Genomic DNA, 18,163 nt, shown 5'->3' on the forward strand with positions numbered 1-18,163 from the left:
TCGACTTAAACATTGGGCTCATCCCTAGTGATGAATAGTTTCTTAACAAAAAGTATGATTGTAGGTCAAAGACAAAGTGTAACTAAAATTAAAAACAGGCAAAAATAAAATACAATCTTCTGCATTGCAAGGATTTTGCTTATGTTATTCAAGTCTTTCCTGCTGCTGCTCTGTTGAAATTACACATGTGAAGTGAAAGACAGTGCTAGTTATAATCACATCAGATCACATTGCTCAGTCCAATTCTTTTCTTTAAAAATACAGATTGGTGGGAAAAACAGTCAACCAGTTGAGCAGGAACGGCATTTTGTGTTTCCTTACACTGTGCACAGAATGGTCTCAGAATTGGTATGGTTACAAGAAAAAAAACATTTTAATTCTTTGGAAATTTGCGAAAACCAAATGGTTGCAGACAATGAACTATGTAGCAATTATGTTTTTTTTACTGTAAGCACAGGGTTTGTCTTGTAAAAATAGGTAAGTACATTTAATAAGTAAAGATGGTGACAATGCTAACTATAATGTAAATGATTGCAAAAATCAGAAAAATCTGTTTGTAAATGGATTGAAAACTGTCTAAAAGATTGTATTCTGAGATTAGTGGTTAATGGTTGATACTCAGAATGTTCTAAGGTTATTAATGGTGTACCCCAAGGCATGGAGAAGCTCTGCTATAAGGAAAGATTTGCTGAACTGAATGTTTTTCTCTCTTGGGAAGAAGAGATTAAGAGGGAATATGATCATTATATATAAATACACATGTGGTCCATATAGTGAACTTGCATAAAATAAGGAAAGGCTTCTTCACAGTAAGAGCTGGGAAATTGTGTAATAGACTCCCTCAAGAGCTGGTTCTGGCCAGCTCAGGAGATTTTTAAATAAAAAGGCCTAAATTCTTTCTTAAATTCACAAAATATAACTGGATACTAATATGTATAGGTTAAGAGGAACCCGGGAACATCTAATTGCCTCTTGGTGGTTCAGGAAGTATTTTTGCAAATTGGATCATGCTCTATTGTTTTTTCTTTTACCATTACATTGTGTATATGGAGGTTTTCAATTTGTGTGCATTTTTTTCTTCTCTATTGGTTGAACAAGATGCACTTTCTTCAACCAGATTAACTATGCAAGTATGCAGTATGTATGAAATCTAGGCAAACTGGACTTAGAGACTAGTTGAAGTTATAGATATAGATATGCACTCTGAAATACATTGAAGTAACAACCTCAAGTTTCATAGTCTTGCCTCCACATTCATATTTAAGCAATTGCTGAAAGTATATAAATATGACTGCACATATAGTAGGTACCACAGCTAAACGGGGTACACAAGCACAGTTCTTTCTTTTTATTCAACGGTGGGTTGAACAAAAAAAAGCTGACAGGTATCCGCATCCACGCAAGCAATATGGGTGCAGGAATCTCCCCGCCTCCTTATTGGCAGACTGACAGTGGGGCCTTCCCGGTCAGAATGCACAGATCATTACTGAAGCTATTGACTGCAATTTTTTATTTTGATCATGACTGTTCAACAGAAGCCTGTCATTAGACTGGCCTCTGTTGAACAGAGAGGAAAACCCATATACCAAACACCTGCCAGTTCCTGCTAAACCTCCCAAATTTCGGTACATGTGTACCTGGCCTAAGACCAAGTGCGAAATGTAACAGATCTGGTCAGACAACCCCCGCCCACCTTCACTGCAATACAAGTCTGTATTAGGATACTTATTTTAAGGGTGTGGCTATTACTTAGCTCTGCCAACAGTGGAGAGAAGCCACCACAGATGCAGGAAGCAGCATGTTTACATATTTTAACATAACCCTGTCAGTAAAGCAATGACCAGGGCTACTTGCAAAAAGGTGAATGCTTACCCTTTCTCCTGCCTATGATGCCTGAGCACCACTCTGTTTGAGAGATACCCTCTGCTCATGTCTGCAGGAAATCCAGCAGGACAGGTAAGTATTCAATCTCCCTGTTAGGGGTTTTTGTTTTTAATGACAGGGTAACTTTAAATCATTGTTTTAAAATACACGTGCTCATGCTTTAGCAATATCTCCTACATTCTGCTCCTCTGCTTCTGGCATTGATCCCCCCACCACTATCACTGGAGATTGCCTGCTATCAAAATATTTTTTCTCAAATAAAATGCATTTTATTTACACTCGCTAACACATTCTGAGATATACATGTTTTTGTTGATTTTTACTTTTTACCATTAATATTTAACATGTTTGTTAGTTATTTTTTTTTTTTTTTCAGTGCCATTATTTGTAATTATTTTTTAAATACCATTTTCATTTGCAAATAACTATTCCATGCTTTGTACAAGAAACTACATTTAATTTAATTTTAAACAGAATCATTATATAATAAAAAAGTATACTTTATAGTAATTGTAAAGCTACTTTTCTCAAAAAAAATAAAAAACACTTGTCAAATATATTTATTTTTTACGTTTCTAAATTTCTGTCTATAGGATACGTAAAAATAAAGGGCCAGATTCACAGATGAAATACGCCGGCGTATCTACTGATACGCCGGCGTATTTTCAAATTTCCCGAGTCGTATCTTTAGTTTGAATCCTCAAACCAAGATACGACGGCTTTTGGGTAAGATCCGACAGGCGTACGGCTTCGTACGCCTTCGGATCTTAGGATGCAATACTTCGGCGCCCTCTGGGTGGAGTTTGCGTAGTTTTCCGCATCGGGTATGCTAATTAGCTGTTTACGGCGATCCACGAAGCTACGCTCGCTCGTCGCATTCTCTTACGTCGGCTTTTCCCGTCGTAAAGTTACGGATGCTATTTCAATGGCTTATATTTAGACTAGCCATGTTAATGTATGGCCATCGTTCCCGCGTCAAATTTTGAATTTTTTTTTTGCGTAAGTCGTCCGGAAATAGGAAAGGACATAACGCACGTCGCCGTTCAAAAAATTACGTCGGTGCGACGTCATTTCGCGCAAAGCACAGCGGGAAATTACAAAACGGAGCATGCGCAGTACGTTCGGCGCAGGAACGCGCCTAATTGAAATGATATAAACATATTCGCCAGCACACCAAGGATCATTTAAAAAACGTCCAAAAATTTTAATGCATAATAGCGATCCAAAAAGCAACGTTTCAAGGTCGCACAGGACCTCTTCGTCAGGCAAAGATAATTTAAATTATACACGCCCCATTTGAATTAGGCGGGCTTGCGCCAGACGGATTTACGCTACGCCACCGCAAGTTTACAGGCAAGTGCTTTGTGAATCAAGCACTTGCGCTGAAAACTTGCGACGGTGTAACGTAAATGGGATACGTTACGCCGCCGGAATTGTACATGAATCTGGCCCAAAATATTTTGAAGACAATATTTAGAAAAGGGAGACTAGTGTTATTTTGTTATCCTAAGTAATAACAAAGCTAACTCTGAATAAACAGGCACATAGTGGACATATAATAATTGATCTGGTCCATAAGGGTCTAAAAGTATTAGAGCTGAAGTGGATAAAGAGATGAAATTGAGAAAAACAATAATTGAGCTTTAAAGCGTCTGTAAACTGAGGGAAAGGCAAGAAAACCCTGCAAGACAAAGACATAATGTGCTAGTATGCATCGCATTCTAGCACATTATGAAGTACCTTGAAATGAAGCCCTCTCATTGGTGCCCAGTCACCTCTGAGAGGGCAGACATTTACCCCCGTCCTTTCTTCCAGGATCGTGAGTTCCAGCACTGTGAGTGGCCAGAGACGCGATGACGTCACTCCCGCGCATGCGCAAGAGCCCTCGGTTTGGGCAAGAAGCTCTGAAGTTCCTGGACGGTAAGCCAGACCTTCATAGTGCATGCGCCGCTCACATCAACGGCGGCATGCAGGGTTAATATCACCTACACTTTAACATTTTTTAGGAGATATTCATTTTTCCTACAAGTAAGCCTTATTATAGGCTTACCTGCAGGTAAAAATCACAAAGTGGGGTTTACAACTATTCTAAGTGACTGACACACACATCATTCAAACAATGCATGTGTTTGTGCAGCTTATCATAGAGAAGATTGTAAATAATATGAAACAACATTGTACAATATACAGTATACAGTGTCTGTATGTGTGCGTGATGTGTGCCATTAATATTCTGCAAAAAATTATTTGGTATGGCATGGGAACATCGGCTACAGGAGACATTATTTGCCTGGGCAGCCATTTGATACTTAATACATGATTTGCTTTATCTATAGATACTGAGTCTAATAGACCAGCCACATTTTGATCCATGTATGGCCACTGTGATTGTACAGAAGTTAATCTACCGATTGATTTCTGTACAACCACCTTGTTTGATTTTTCCCTGCTTGATCAGCACTGCAGGCTTTAACCTGAAACACTCATCAGCATATTCTGATGGGGGGGTTCATGCTGTCAGAATACAATAGCTTGGTGGAAATAATTCCCCCATCCAAATAAACTATGTGGAAATTTTGTCATGTTTTTTTTTTTGTTTTGTTCAACTTACTGCTTGAATAGACTAATTTATAGTCTTCTTGATTTTCAGGCCACAATAAACTTGTTACTATAAAGTCTTGCCTGTCATGAAAATATAAATCCTTTTTACTCTTAACCATGACCAAATGTTTATACAAGCACCATAAGCCCCAAAAGTAGCCCATTTGATGAATGATTTTCGTCATTCACTCCGATTCCTTTCCAGTCTTAAGCTGGACTTTCCTTGCATTTGAATTTTGCATCTGTGTAGAACTGCAGGCAATTAAATTTTTAATAAATTCTATTGACATGCTAGTCTTCACAAAACAATGATAATTGTTCCATTTAACAAAGCAGCTGTATTTAGAATATCACTCAAAGACACTGGCCTTGTTTTACATGAGAATTATACTAAATAGTTTTGAGATAGATAAAAAAAATACAGTATTTTCATCACTTATCAAATAGTGTTTTTTTTTGTCTTATTTTTTATTGAAACCCATTGTTTCCATTTGTGAAACAGAATGAAATATGCTGTCCGCATTCAACCTATTACTATAATAACTCATTGTACTAACATCCTGCTCTCCCTCATTATAACTTTTCTTATTAAGCTACACATACCACACCATTATCTAAATCCTAAACTATCTGTGCCAGGAGCAATGAAACACAAAAGAGAAAAACACCACAATTTAAATAGAATGTTACAAAAAAGACTATCAATCTATACTCAAATGGTTTGTTAGCACATGTGAGATTTTTCATAAACGCTAAAGCAATTTAAACAGAAATTGCTTAGTGCAGATGTGACCCAGGAGGTTGTGTGTGTTTATATCAACACATTTCATGACTACAGATTTCAGTTTAAAAATTCAGTACAAATGGTTGGGAAATGCTTCATAATAGAAAATGTAAAAGAAAAAATACATCTCTAGCTAAAAAAAAATTTCTTAATTGACATAGGTAAATGAGTTGGGAATGTTATTTTACCCTTAGCACAGAAGAACAGTTTTGTACTGCTTATGATACTTTTTTATTTGCACTAACATCCAATTTTTTTGGGAAAGGCTTTTGGGGTGTTCCCCCTTCTTCAAGGTCCAAGCAGTACTAATACACAAAGTTTTAGCAGAATGATAAGTAAGGCAATCTCTGAGGAGCCAAAGCAAACACAGGCAGACAAAGCAATGGTAATTAAACTGGGATAGTTAGTGAGATAAGGCAGGGAGGGGGCTTTAGACTGAGAGGGGGAGAATGCCCTGGATCACATTGATGCTACTTTGAAATTTCAAAGTACCAGGTCATCACAATTTCAGGTGCTATTCAGCTGACATCTGTGCCACTTCATGCACGGATATATAGGCAAGTTGCACCTAAACTCACACAAAAGTTGTGCAGGAAACTTTTTTCAAATCAGCATGGCACCACAAAGTCGGAGTCACACCAATTTGAACAGTTCCATTGCCAATAAGAATTACAATAACCATAGCTTTTGGGCCATGAATGTTCTAAGTAGCACAGTTCATATCCACATGCACCCAGAAACAAGTGACCCTGCAATGCTTTTATATGAGGGATTGTTTCTGATAATGCAACCCTCTCCATCGGAACATCATAGGAGCTGAAGAAGCTGGAAGAGTTGCAACATCACCCCAACTTTAAAGTGGCAAAGAACTTGAAAGATAAAAGTTAAAATCTCAACCAGATAAATGCATTCACTCATCTCTCTTTATGCCACTACAGCCCCCTAAAAGACAGTACTTTGCCCATGAATCTTACCAGTTACACTTCTACACAGAAACTCAAGTGACAATATAGGCAAATTACATATAATTTAACTGATTTGACTGTAGTGACACCTCCAATTATCACCAACCTGCTTATTGGATCATTTTTAAGAATGGTCTCGTTAGCTTCATATTCATAGTGAATGGCAGAATGATTCACTTTTGCTTTAGAAATCAGTTTAGATAGTCTGAATCAGGAAAGGTTATGCAAAGTATAAACGAAAATGCATAATGTACATCTTATGCTTTATTGAGAGCAGAAACAGTTTACACATTGCAACAGCATAGGATATGAAATACTGACTTTTGAAATATACCTATAAAGAGGGGATAATGAATCAAAATGAGCTGATACCTTTCTTTTCAGTGCAAAGTAACACAAGTAACTCTTGATTTTGGTTCTGGCAAAGGCACTATGGGCCAAATTCTCAAAAACTCTGCGTAACTTAAATTTCAGCAGTTAAGTTACACTGACTTAAAATTTCTACCTAAGTGCCTGATCGTCAAAGCACTTAGGTAGAAATTACACGCTGTGTAACTTAAGTGCCGCCGTCGTAAGGCGGTCCTCCTCTCCTGGGGGCGTTTAAAATTTAAATGAGGCGCGCTCCCGCGCCGGCCGTACTGCGCATGCGTGTGACGTCATTTTCCCGACGTGCAGCGCGCGAACGTAATTAACGCCGGTCGGCTTTGAGAATTTCGACGGGACACTAAAGTTGCGACGGGTGAAAAAAAAAGACGCGCCGGGAAAACAAATAATTATAAAAAAAAATGACAGCGTCGCTCAGCATGCATTCCTGAGAGGGAGAACTCCATGCCAATTTTCAAAGAAAAAAACGGCATGGGTTCCCCCCCCAGGAGCATACCAGGCCCTTAGGTCTGGTATGGGTTGTAAGGAGACCCCCCCACGCCGAAAAATTGACGTAGGGGGTCCCCCTACAATCCATACCAGACCCGTATCCAAAGCACGCTACCCGGCCGGCCAGGAATGGGAGTGGGGACGAGCGAGCGCCCCCCCCCTCCTGAGCCGTGCCAGGCCGCATGCCCTCAACATGGGGGGGTTGGGTGCTCTGGGGCAGGGGGGCGCACTGCGGGCCCCCCCACCCCAGAGCACCCTGTCCCCATGTCGATGAGGACAGGACCTCTTCCCGACAACCCTTGCCATTGGTTGTCGGGGTCTGCGGGCGGAGGCTTATCGGAATCTGGGAGTCCCCTCAAATAAGGGGGCCCCCAGATACCGGCCCCCCACCCTAAGTGAATGGATATGGGGTACATCGTACCCCTATCCATTCACCTGGAGGCAAAAAGTAAAATGTAGTAAACACACAACACAAGGCTTTTTAAAATATTTTATTATTCTGCTCCGGATGCCCCCCCTGTCTTCGTTATTAGCTCAATTACAAGGGGGGGCTTCTTCTTCCACTCTCCGGGGGTCTTCTCCGCTCTCCGGGGGTCTTCTCCGCTCTCCGGGGGGGCTTCTCCGGACTCCGGGGGGCTTCTTCCATCTTCTCCCCTCTTCCGCTCTTGACTCGGCGAACCCCGGTTCTTCTGCAGCTCTCCGGTGCCTTCTTCTTCAGCGCTGGCTGCCTGCTATGTTTGTGTGTTAGCTCGATTTCAAACAGGCAGCCGGCGCGGTCTTCTGTGACGCCAGGGTCTTCTGGTCTTCTGTTCTTCCGATGTTGCCTCGTCGCCTGTTGTCGCTGTAATGATGGAAGCGCGCCTTGCATCCCATTTATATAGGCATCACCGTCCCATCATGCTCCGGTAGGTACCCACGTGGTGGGTGCACGTGGGTAGGCAATTTTGGGGGGGAACCCATGCCGGTTTTGAATTTAAAAATTGCCGTGGAGTTCTCCCTCAGGAATGCATACCAAATGCCGTCGCTGGAATGGGCCTTTACAAGGTTTGGCTAACTTTCTACATTGTAAAACCAGCCCTAATTTTGCGCCGGCAAATTCGGAACTTAGGCAGAAATCAAAGTGCTGAAATGCTTTGAAAATCTGCTTAAGTCCTCATTTGCATACGCAAAGCTGGATTTCAATGAGAAATGCCCCCAGTGGCGGATGCGGTACTGCATCCTAAAATCTGACCGTGTAAGTGTCTTACACATGTCAGATTTTCTGCCTAACTTTGGAAAAAGCCTTTTGAGAATCGTTTCCAAAGTTAGGCACAGGGATACGCAGGCTGAACAGCAGTTAAGTCTGCGTATCTCTTTTGAGAATTTGGCCCTATGTTTGTATACTAGCCCAATGTTCTCAAATAAAATGCAGTATATATGGGTCAATTCACAAAGATGCGTTAGTTATGATATCGGAATTAACTGGACAGTTGTTCAATTTCAATATTTCAAGTAGTTATTTAATTACAAACTATTACAACCCTTTATTGCTCACAAAGAGTATTTTTTCTTTATCTCTTCCAAAAAATAGCCCCATTAGGTACTATCCTCAATCAGCTCATAGAAACTCATGACTAATACCTGCAAGAATCTAGAAGTAATTTACATTGAACAAATGGCAGATTCCCCCTATCCCCATTTCTCAACAACATTAACTTACCTTTACTTTGTTTCAGCAAGCACTGTTAAATTCAGCTACATTGAAAAAAACAGGGCAATCCTGTGCAAATTTAAAGCGGAGCTCCACCCAAAAGGGAAAGCTCTACCTGTCTGCCTCCCCCCTCTGCTGACATATTTGGCATCTTTTTGGGAGAGGAAGGAGCGGGTACCTGGTATGGTACTTACAGGAACAAACAGGCAAACATGCATCAAAACATATAAAAACTCTGCGGCTCATAGCGTACTTGTAGGCTGGCCGATACAAGTACGCTATGAGCCGCAGAGTTTTTATATGTTTTGATGCCTGTTTGCCTGTTTGTTCCTGTAAGTACCATACAATAAATTGCATGTTGCTTTTACCTACGGGCTTCACTATTGCCGTTCTCTCTCTGCATTTTTTGGTTTTATACCTGTTGATGAACGCAATGCATACCGTTGGATCTCTGTGAGTTCTGGGATGATCTTTCACTATTGATGTCGCCTGTGGACAACCATTTTTCACCCATACATCCTGTTTGGAGCGAGACTGCCACTGACCTACACGTTTTTTGATTTCATGCCCATTATGATGTTTTTATGGTAAGCAGATTGTTTGCACGGTGGTGTGGTGTATTTTCTTTGTCTGCACACTGAAGTATTGGTGGAGGTCCTATAATTCAACTTTATTGATGAACACTTTCATTTTGGACTTTTTTATATTATTGATTCATTTTTTATTCGCTGGAGTGCTGTACTATTGGACTATATTACTTTTGTTTGCTTTATCTACAAACTGTGCTAGCTGCTTTTTATTGAGATTACTGTATTTTTGAGTTAGCACAGATATCTGTTCACTTTTTAGCACCCAATGGATGTCTAGACAGGATGCCTGGACAGGTTAGTGCCCTAATAGTAAAAGTCAGTAGCTACAGTATTTGTAGCTGCTGACTTTTAATTTTTGAAGGGGGCCAGAACTCTGCTTTAAGGCACAATTTTACCTCTGTACAATGGTCCTTTAATAAATGAGTTCCCTCTACCTTGAGTGCAGCATGGACGATCTGATCACAAGACTATACTTTTGGCAAGTAAAAGGCTATATCTATATTTTGTGTGCTGTTGTATCTATCTGTTTAACTATAGCTCCTGGTCAAACATACTATAGAAAAGTAAATAATGAAATTCTACTATTAGATGAGATATTTTGTAAATCGAATGTTGCAAGATTCTTTTCACTTGTCTTGAAATACTGCAAAAAAACATGATTATAGAAATTGCCCAGAGCCATTTCATATCTGGGCAAAACTGTAGTAATTGATATTTTCCATTTAAATAAAAATATTGATTCAACCCTTTATAAAGAGGTTCTTAAGTCAATGTATAACGCTGAAACTTACAGAGGTCTTACAAAATGTCAGTAACAGTCTGTTATGCACATTGCGAGCAACTATCCATGAGATTAAATAGCATCTGTGCTGATGCAAAAACAGACAGCTGTCAAGCCTTCAGGGAAGGTAAAATCTGTATTCAAGAGGAACTGTCCTTGATATTACCTGGTCATAATAGTCAAGATCCAAACATTTTTTTTTATGATATACAAATCTATAATTCCATTTAGTTTAAAAAGTTGTTGAGTGTTTTAATGAGCAGTGGCTGGGTAGAAGACATATACATTTACTATATAAAATTGATTATAATTGGGAAGTTAAGGTTATTTGGTCCTTTACTGTTATCCATTCTTCATAAGTGATATTGTTCACGTTGATATAAAGATCTTCATATGCTCCTCCTCTATACTATTGTTTTCACTGAAAGATGCCCCAAGGGCATTTAGGTGGGTATATATTATAAAACCGATGAAAAAGGGGTAACAAGTCCTAACATTTTATAACAGCTTGCCTGGGCATTTACCTTGCCTGCTATGTCTTATTTTTTTCATTGATCTAGCCCACATATCCCTGCCAAAGGTTTCCTATTTAGGGTTAGCTCCATTGTCTTGCAGGGATCTATCGTTACAAGCACACTTCTGGGAGATACCTTGCTGCACCAACATACATAGGCAACATGAGAGAACTAGATGGGGCATGCTTGTGTGGTGGTGATTATGCTTTTTAAAAAAGTGCAGAGGATGAGGATCAGGAAGGGTAATGTGCTGTGCTGTTCAGAGAAGTGGTACAGACTGAGCTGAAGGCTGTACTACTAGGCACATCAGAATATAAATCTATCAGCAGTTTTTTTTAAGTAACAAAGCAGTGTCTTGCTGCATTACTGTCAATATAGGACTCTTGCACACACCCCGTGGATCTCACACTCCCTTCCTCTATCGTTCCTTCTTCGCCTTCTACTCCTCTTCTCGCTCTGCTCCATTCTTCTTCTTTTTTTTCATTCTCCCATAGTCTCTTTTCTCTTGGCAGTTAATCCTTTCTACTCTTTATAGAGGATGCTAACCTTTAGGTTCTTTTGTTGTGTATTATATATTTGTTCTACAGATTTACAGACAGCCGGGTATAGCCTGGGTTCTAGACTGTATGGTTCTAATGCTTTTTTTATTTTTCATCTTATATTTGAGTATAGCATAAGAGCTTGGCTCCTGTTTCCTTTATGTTGGTTAGGGCTTGCAGGCCCGGATTTGCTTTGTATGATGTATACTATAATACCCTATCGTAAACCTGTACTGTTGGTTTATATGACAATAAAACTCTTTGTAAAAGCAAAAAACAGTGTCTCCTGCTTAACTGGCCTTTATATGTTTTATCATGAAAAAAATTATAATAATGGCATTTAGATGATTATGAGTAAATCTTTTCTGATTGATTGTGATTTTTCTTTACTTTGGAATTAATCACTGAAATTTTGGGACCTTGTTACTCTAAAACTGTTTTTATAAATAAATTATAAATGTAATTATAATCAACTTAAAGTAAATGTAAACCCTAACATTTTTGAATGATTGTTATTATTTTTATTTATTGAAAATACTGTTTTAATTGTCTAAATCTTTTTTTGGATGTGCTGCTGATCTTTTTCACCATCTTTGCAGCACTCTATATCTATACTTGCTCCCGAGGAAGTTACATGTAATTGTCCAGGCTTACTGATGGCGACAATGGTGGAACATGCTGCTCCTGAAAGCACATACCCTGTAGATGTCCACTTAGATATTAGTGACCTTTCTGAAGATTTTGCAACACACAAATCATGATGTAGTACAGAATTATTTTACTAGGTTTAAAACTACTTGTTTTAAGATATATCTAAAACAAGCATTGCATACCTTTTGCAGTGGGTTGGCTAACACACTATAGTTGTAAATAGCTTAGCATTAATTCAAGCTAGTAGCAGTTATTATACAGAATTTTCTTTTAACAACTGACATTTTTTGCTAGTCTTTTAAAACCTGATAAAATAAGTAATCATAACACGCACTGAACATATTATAAAAGTCAATAAGGCATCACCTGGTTTGCAGGTTGGAACCGCTGTCAGCCTTGACATTTTACTTGACATGGTACACTGAAATCACTGTGACCTTCACAGTTGTTTCTATACATAGGAAATAGAATTAAGGTGAGATGCCAGCTGGAAACCTCTCCCAGATTGCATTCAAAACTGAGTAAGTCATCTGCGTATATGTAGTATTTACAGCATTATTCTTCCTTATACATGACACTAGAATGCAGATTGCAGCAATTAAGCTTAACTAACAGCAATAAATGTGGTAAAAATCATGAACCATTCATAATGCTTAAGCGTCCACATTTGTCCTGGACTGTGATATTAAATGCTACCCATATGATGACCTCACTAACGAACAACATAAATTGTACTTGTTTTATGTAACAATCAGAAATAAGGAATCAAATATTGCGCCAAAAACAAGAAATAGCAGCTAAACACTACAATCAGACAAGAATTGTGATAGTGCAAATAAAATATAAAGTGTAGCGCTGTGAATGAAAAAATATGGAACAAACCACAAATGCAAAATGATGTTGGTAGAACCTTGAGAAAAAAATGTGACTATTCCCAATGTGCACAGAAAAATATATAATACAAAACCGTGCTCAAATATGAGCGGTATATATATTCAAAATAAGAAGAGTGTACTTATATTATGTGAGAAATTTTAGCACAAATGCAGTGAAAATCCAAACAACACCAACAATAGTGTATCGTATTCACTGTGAAAGTAAACAATCTACATTAAATAAATTGTCAGAGTCCGAAGTTATGAGCACTAGACCAGTGTTTCTCAACTCCAGTCCTCGGGGCGCACCAACAGGTCATGTTTTCAGGATTTCCCTCAGATCAAACTGCTGTGGTAATTACTAAGGCAGTGAAACTGATAAAATCACCTGTGCACAATAATGGAAAGCCTGAAAACAAGACCTGTTGGTGCGCCCCGAGGACTGGAGTTGAGAAACACTGCACTAGACAGTTCAACAGTAAATATCCAAGTGGGAACAGATTTGTCCAAAGTCGCACTGTACTTGGTACTTCAAGTGATATATACTTGGTGTGCCATAGAAAGTGTCACCCAGGAGTGCCTTCACCTTTGGGCAGGGGGAGAGAAATAAATACTCTTACCCTCTGGAGTGGACCCAGCTCACCATACGGTGGTGGATCACCAGCGCTTGTTCACACCAAGGACTCGTAAGGACTGGATCTACAGAACACCTACTTTTCTCCACTCGAAGCAGACCTCAATATCCGATCAGCTGTTGAGCCGTCAGGATCTGGAATACCGGAACCGAATGTGCCAGACTAGAACTCCGCAAAGGTAGACAGGCATGTAGAAAAAAGAAAAGCCTCCATATGGTGTAAATCCAAAAAGTAAGCTCACAAGCTTTATTGAAAAAATTTCAAAAACAAAGCTCCAAAATGTGCAGGAATAAAAATATGTAAAAATACAAAATAGAACATATACAAATATAAAAATATAGTATAAATCTTCCGAAGTGTACAAAAAGAGAGAGGGTTATTTTGCGTGGTATGGGCAGCTGGAGCTGGCGTGCGGACCCAATGCGTTTCGTCTCAGACATCAACTTGGGTGCATGCCAACCCTCTGCCCCCACGCTTAAATAGAGGGATTCTAAACTCATGTGCGTACCACCGTGTATCGTGCTTCCGGGATCACTTCTGGGAACGCTGTTGCGTCACGCAAACATGTGACGCGGTCACCTGATCACCCGTCGCCTATCACACGGCCTGTTAACTGCAAGGATCCAAGGACACCAAAGGTACAAATGCAATGACTGGTAGACAGTGGTGGTCACACCCACTGTCATGATCCGCTCTGTGTGTAATGGGCATATCACATGACATTATCATGGGCGTGATGCAGTCTGGGATATGTAGTCTGAACTGAGAGATAGTGTTACACACACCGCCATGGTCAGTTCAAGACATAGTGGGCATCCCACGTGACCATTTAATATGGGCGTGGTGCAGCCTGGGATGTGTAGTCTGGACGGCACCAAGCCGGCAAACATCGATACGCCTGTGTGTCAGCATGTAAGGCTCCCAAACACATACAGCGCACGTCCCAGTCCTAACCTCCCCACAACCAGAATGAAAGTATAAATAAATCACTATAACGTACACCCCGGCATACGACGGGAAGTATAGTATGGAGGGCACTATTGAATTGAAGATGCAGCAACATCTTCAACATCTTCTGGGCCACTAAAGGGACAAGTTTATGGTACTTGTAGATGCGACCACCAATATGAACTATGCAAGTTAGTGGTGTATGACATTGATTCCGTAAAGATACATATATCGGTACAACGCACATTTACAAGTAGATATAACGTATAGTGATGGAAAAAACAACACGCGTAGGTAGATGTGACGCTAGTGAGTGACAAAGGAGATATAGGGATATATTCTAGCTATGAGACATAATCTCATAGACTGCAGAGAACTACCAAAAATGAACAATAGGTATAGTAGGATGTATACAAGTAATCTGTCATAATGGGTGGTAAAGGACCCCAATAGAAAAAGGGGGAGATAGACAGGGACATCTATATGGCACAAAGGTCATGGGAAAAATTATGCTAGATTGATAAAAGCATTGATGTCCCAATCTATGTTCAGGCCGTGGGGTCTGTAACTTTTAAACTGATAAATCCAAAAGGTTTCCAGCCTGGAAACCCCCCTAAGGCATGATTCTCCCCTCCAGTTGGGAACAAATTTGTCTATAATTTGGAACTTCATACCTGTGGGGTCCTTATTATGTACCTCCAAATAATGTCTCGGGACACTGTGGTTAGTTTTCCCTTTACGAATACTAGTGATTTGCTCACCTACCCTTGTGGAAAAAGTCCTGATGGTACGCCCCACATATTGCTTCCCACAAGGGCAGGTGATCAAATATACAATATATTTAGTGGCACAGGTGGTGAAATGTTTTGTTTTATATTCATCCCCAGTGGATGTGGAGGTGAATGTATCAACCGTCCCACGTCCACATATGTTAGATGTATGTAACAATGTAACAATATATGGTCAAAAATAAGTAACAGAGGTCAAAAAATAATATGGTCAAAAAGTAACAGAGGTAGTAACAGAGGTTTCTGATTTGGATAAAAAAAAATGAGACTACCTTTACAATGGATGCATGCTCATCCTATCAGGAGTCCAGTACATGAATGCTAATCTTTTAAAATTCTTGAAGGGATTCTGAGAAAAAGGGTAAGACTAAGCCATAGGAACATAAAAGAGTACAGAGTACTTGAGCAAATATCCTTGAAAGAGTTATACATATATTTTAGTTTGGTTATTTTATTTATTCTAGCAAAACAGAGTTTGTTTCCTGTTCTGGGCTGAAACATGACCAGCAAAAACCCTGTTTAATATCAGTGGACCTGTATAAGTCTGCATATTGGTTTAACTGACATGTCTTCCTCTTTAACAACTGCATTATGACATATGTATTGGATCTCATAAGCAGTGGAAGTTGTTTATATCTTGTTTTACAAACAACATTGTATATATATATATATATATGTATATATATATGTATATATATATATATATATATATATATATATATATATATATATATATATATATATATATATATATATATATATATATATATATATTGTGATATTACTAACTTAAGAAATCATTCTACAGGAAATAATAAAAAAATAGGTATACAATGATCACTCACATACATATATAAATATGATGTTAATTATGCATATACATATTGTTAGAATTTAAAAGCTCTGCAAGAAATCACCTTGAACTTTTTATTATGATTAGTTTCTTCCACTCTTAGTAATGACTGACAGATTTGAAAATCTGTTCCACTGCCAAGTTTATTCTCCTGCACCTGGAGCAACTGCAATCCTGTGAAATAATCTATTGCGGCACACAGTTTATCAAAATATGTTGAAGTAAATAATCTTACTTGCACTGCCGGCAAGCTATGTGCAGTTATTTTAAGCCTATGTCACTGAACAAAAAAATGTTTTTGTCTAAATTTTCACTGGTTCCTATAAAAAAAACGAAGAAAATAATATGTTTGTGCAGTAATAATTATCTCTAGATATTCAAGTATATTAAATTGCTTAACATTCAGCTGAACTACATTTTAGTATAGCGTGAACTCCAGGATAAAGAAAAAAGGTACCATTATGAAAGTTGGTTGCATGGCTACAAAAAAAGTGTTATTTCTTTAAAGTCTTACTTAAAGTGGTTGTAAACCCTTAGGCCCCGTACACACGACCAAACATGTATGCTGAAACTGGTCCGCGGGCCAGTTTCAGCAGACATGTTCGGTCGTGTGTGGGCGCGAGCGGGCCGAATTCCAGCAAAAATTTGCCCGCCGGGCCTTTTCCCAGCGGGCAAATATTCCTGGACGTGTTTTAAAACCGTCCGCTGGAATCCTGCCCGCTCGGACATGTACGGTCGTCAGTACAGACCTACCGTACATGTCCAGGCGCCCGCCGTCCCTCGCATGCGTCGAATGACTTCGACGCATGCGTGGAAGCCTTTAAATGGCAGGCCCGCCCACGTCTCCGCGTCATCGCCGCGTCATCGTCGCGGCGACGACGCGGACACGCCCCGCGTATTGTTTACGCGCGGACTTCTGTACGATGGTGTGTACAACCATCGTACAGAAGCCCTCTGGCAGACATGTACGGTGAAAACGGTCCGACCGACCGCTTTTACCGTACATGTTTGTTCGTGTGTACCCGGCCTTACAGACCACTTTAACCTACATTTAAGCCTAGATTAACCACTTAAGACCCGGACCAAAATGCAGCTAAAGGACCCGGCCAGGTTTTGCGTTTCGGCACCGCTTTAACAGACAATTGCACGGTCGTGCGACGTGGCTCCCAAACAAAATTGGCGTCCTTTTTCCCCCACAAATAGAGCTTTCTTTTGGTGGTATTTGATCACCTCTGCGGTTTTTATTTTTTGCGCTATAAACAAAAATAGAGTGACAATTTTGAAAAAGATGCAATATTTTTTACTTTTTGCTATAATAAATATCCCCCAAAAATATATAAAAAGACGTTTTTTTATACGTATTCTTCTACCTATTTTTGGTAAAAAAAATCGCAATAAGTGTTTATCAGTTGGTTTGCGCAACATTTATAGGGTTTACAAAATAGGGGATATTGCATTTTTATTATTTTTTTTTTTTTACTACTTATGGCGGTGATCAGCAATTTTTTTTCATGACTGCGACATTATGACGGACAATTTTGACACATTTTTGGGACCATTGTCATTTTCACAGCAAAAAATGCATTTAAAATGCATTGTTTACTGTGAAAATGACAGTTGCAGTTTGGGAGTTAACCACAGGGGGCGCTGATGGGGTTATGTGTGACCTCATGTGTCTTTACAACTGTAGGGGGGTGTGGCTGTAGGTGTGATGTCATCGATTGTGTGTCCCTATAAAAGGGATCACACGATCGATGACGCCGCCACAGTGAAGAACGGGGAAGCCTTGTTTACACACGGCTCTCCCCGTTCTTCAGCTCTGGGGACCGATCGCAGGACTCCAACGGCGATTGGGTCCGCGGGTCCCGGAGCTTCGGACCGGGTCGCGGGCGCGCGCCCGCGGCCCACGGCTGGACAATAGCACAGCACGTACCTGTACGTGCATGTGCCCAGCCGTGCCATTCTGCCGACGTAAATATGCAGGAGGCGGTCCTTAAGTGGTTAAGGCTTACCTGTAGGTGCAAGAAATATCTCCTAAACCTGCACGGTTTAGGAGATATTTGCAGAAAAGACTGCACCGATGTCTACAGCGCATGTGAGCCATAGACAACGGCGCAGGCGCACTGAGCGTGCCGTTAGTGAAGGTGATCGTGCTGTCACCAGAAGTTACTCGGGTATCATGGTGGCGGGG

Source organism: Rana temporaria, chromosome 1 (assembly GCF_905171775.1).
Source record: "Rana temporaria chromosome 1, aRanTem1.1, whole genome shotgun sequence".
Taxonomy (NCBI): domain Eukaryota; kingdom Metazoa; phylum Chordata; class Amphibia; order Anura; family Ranidae; genus Rana; species Rana temporaria.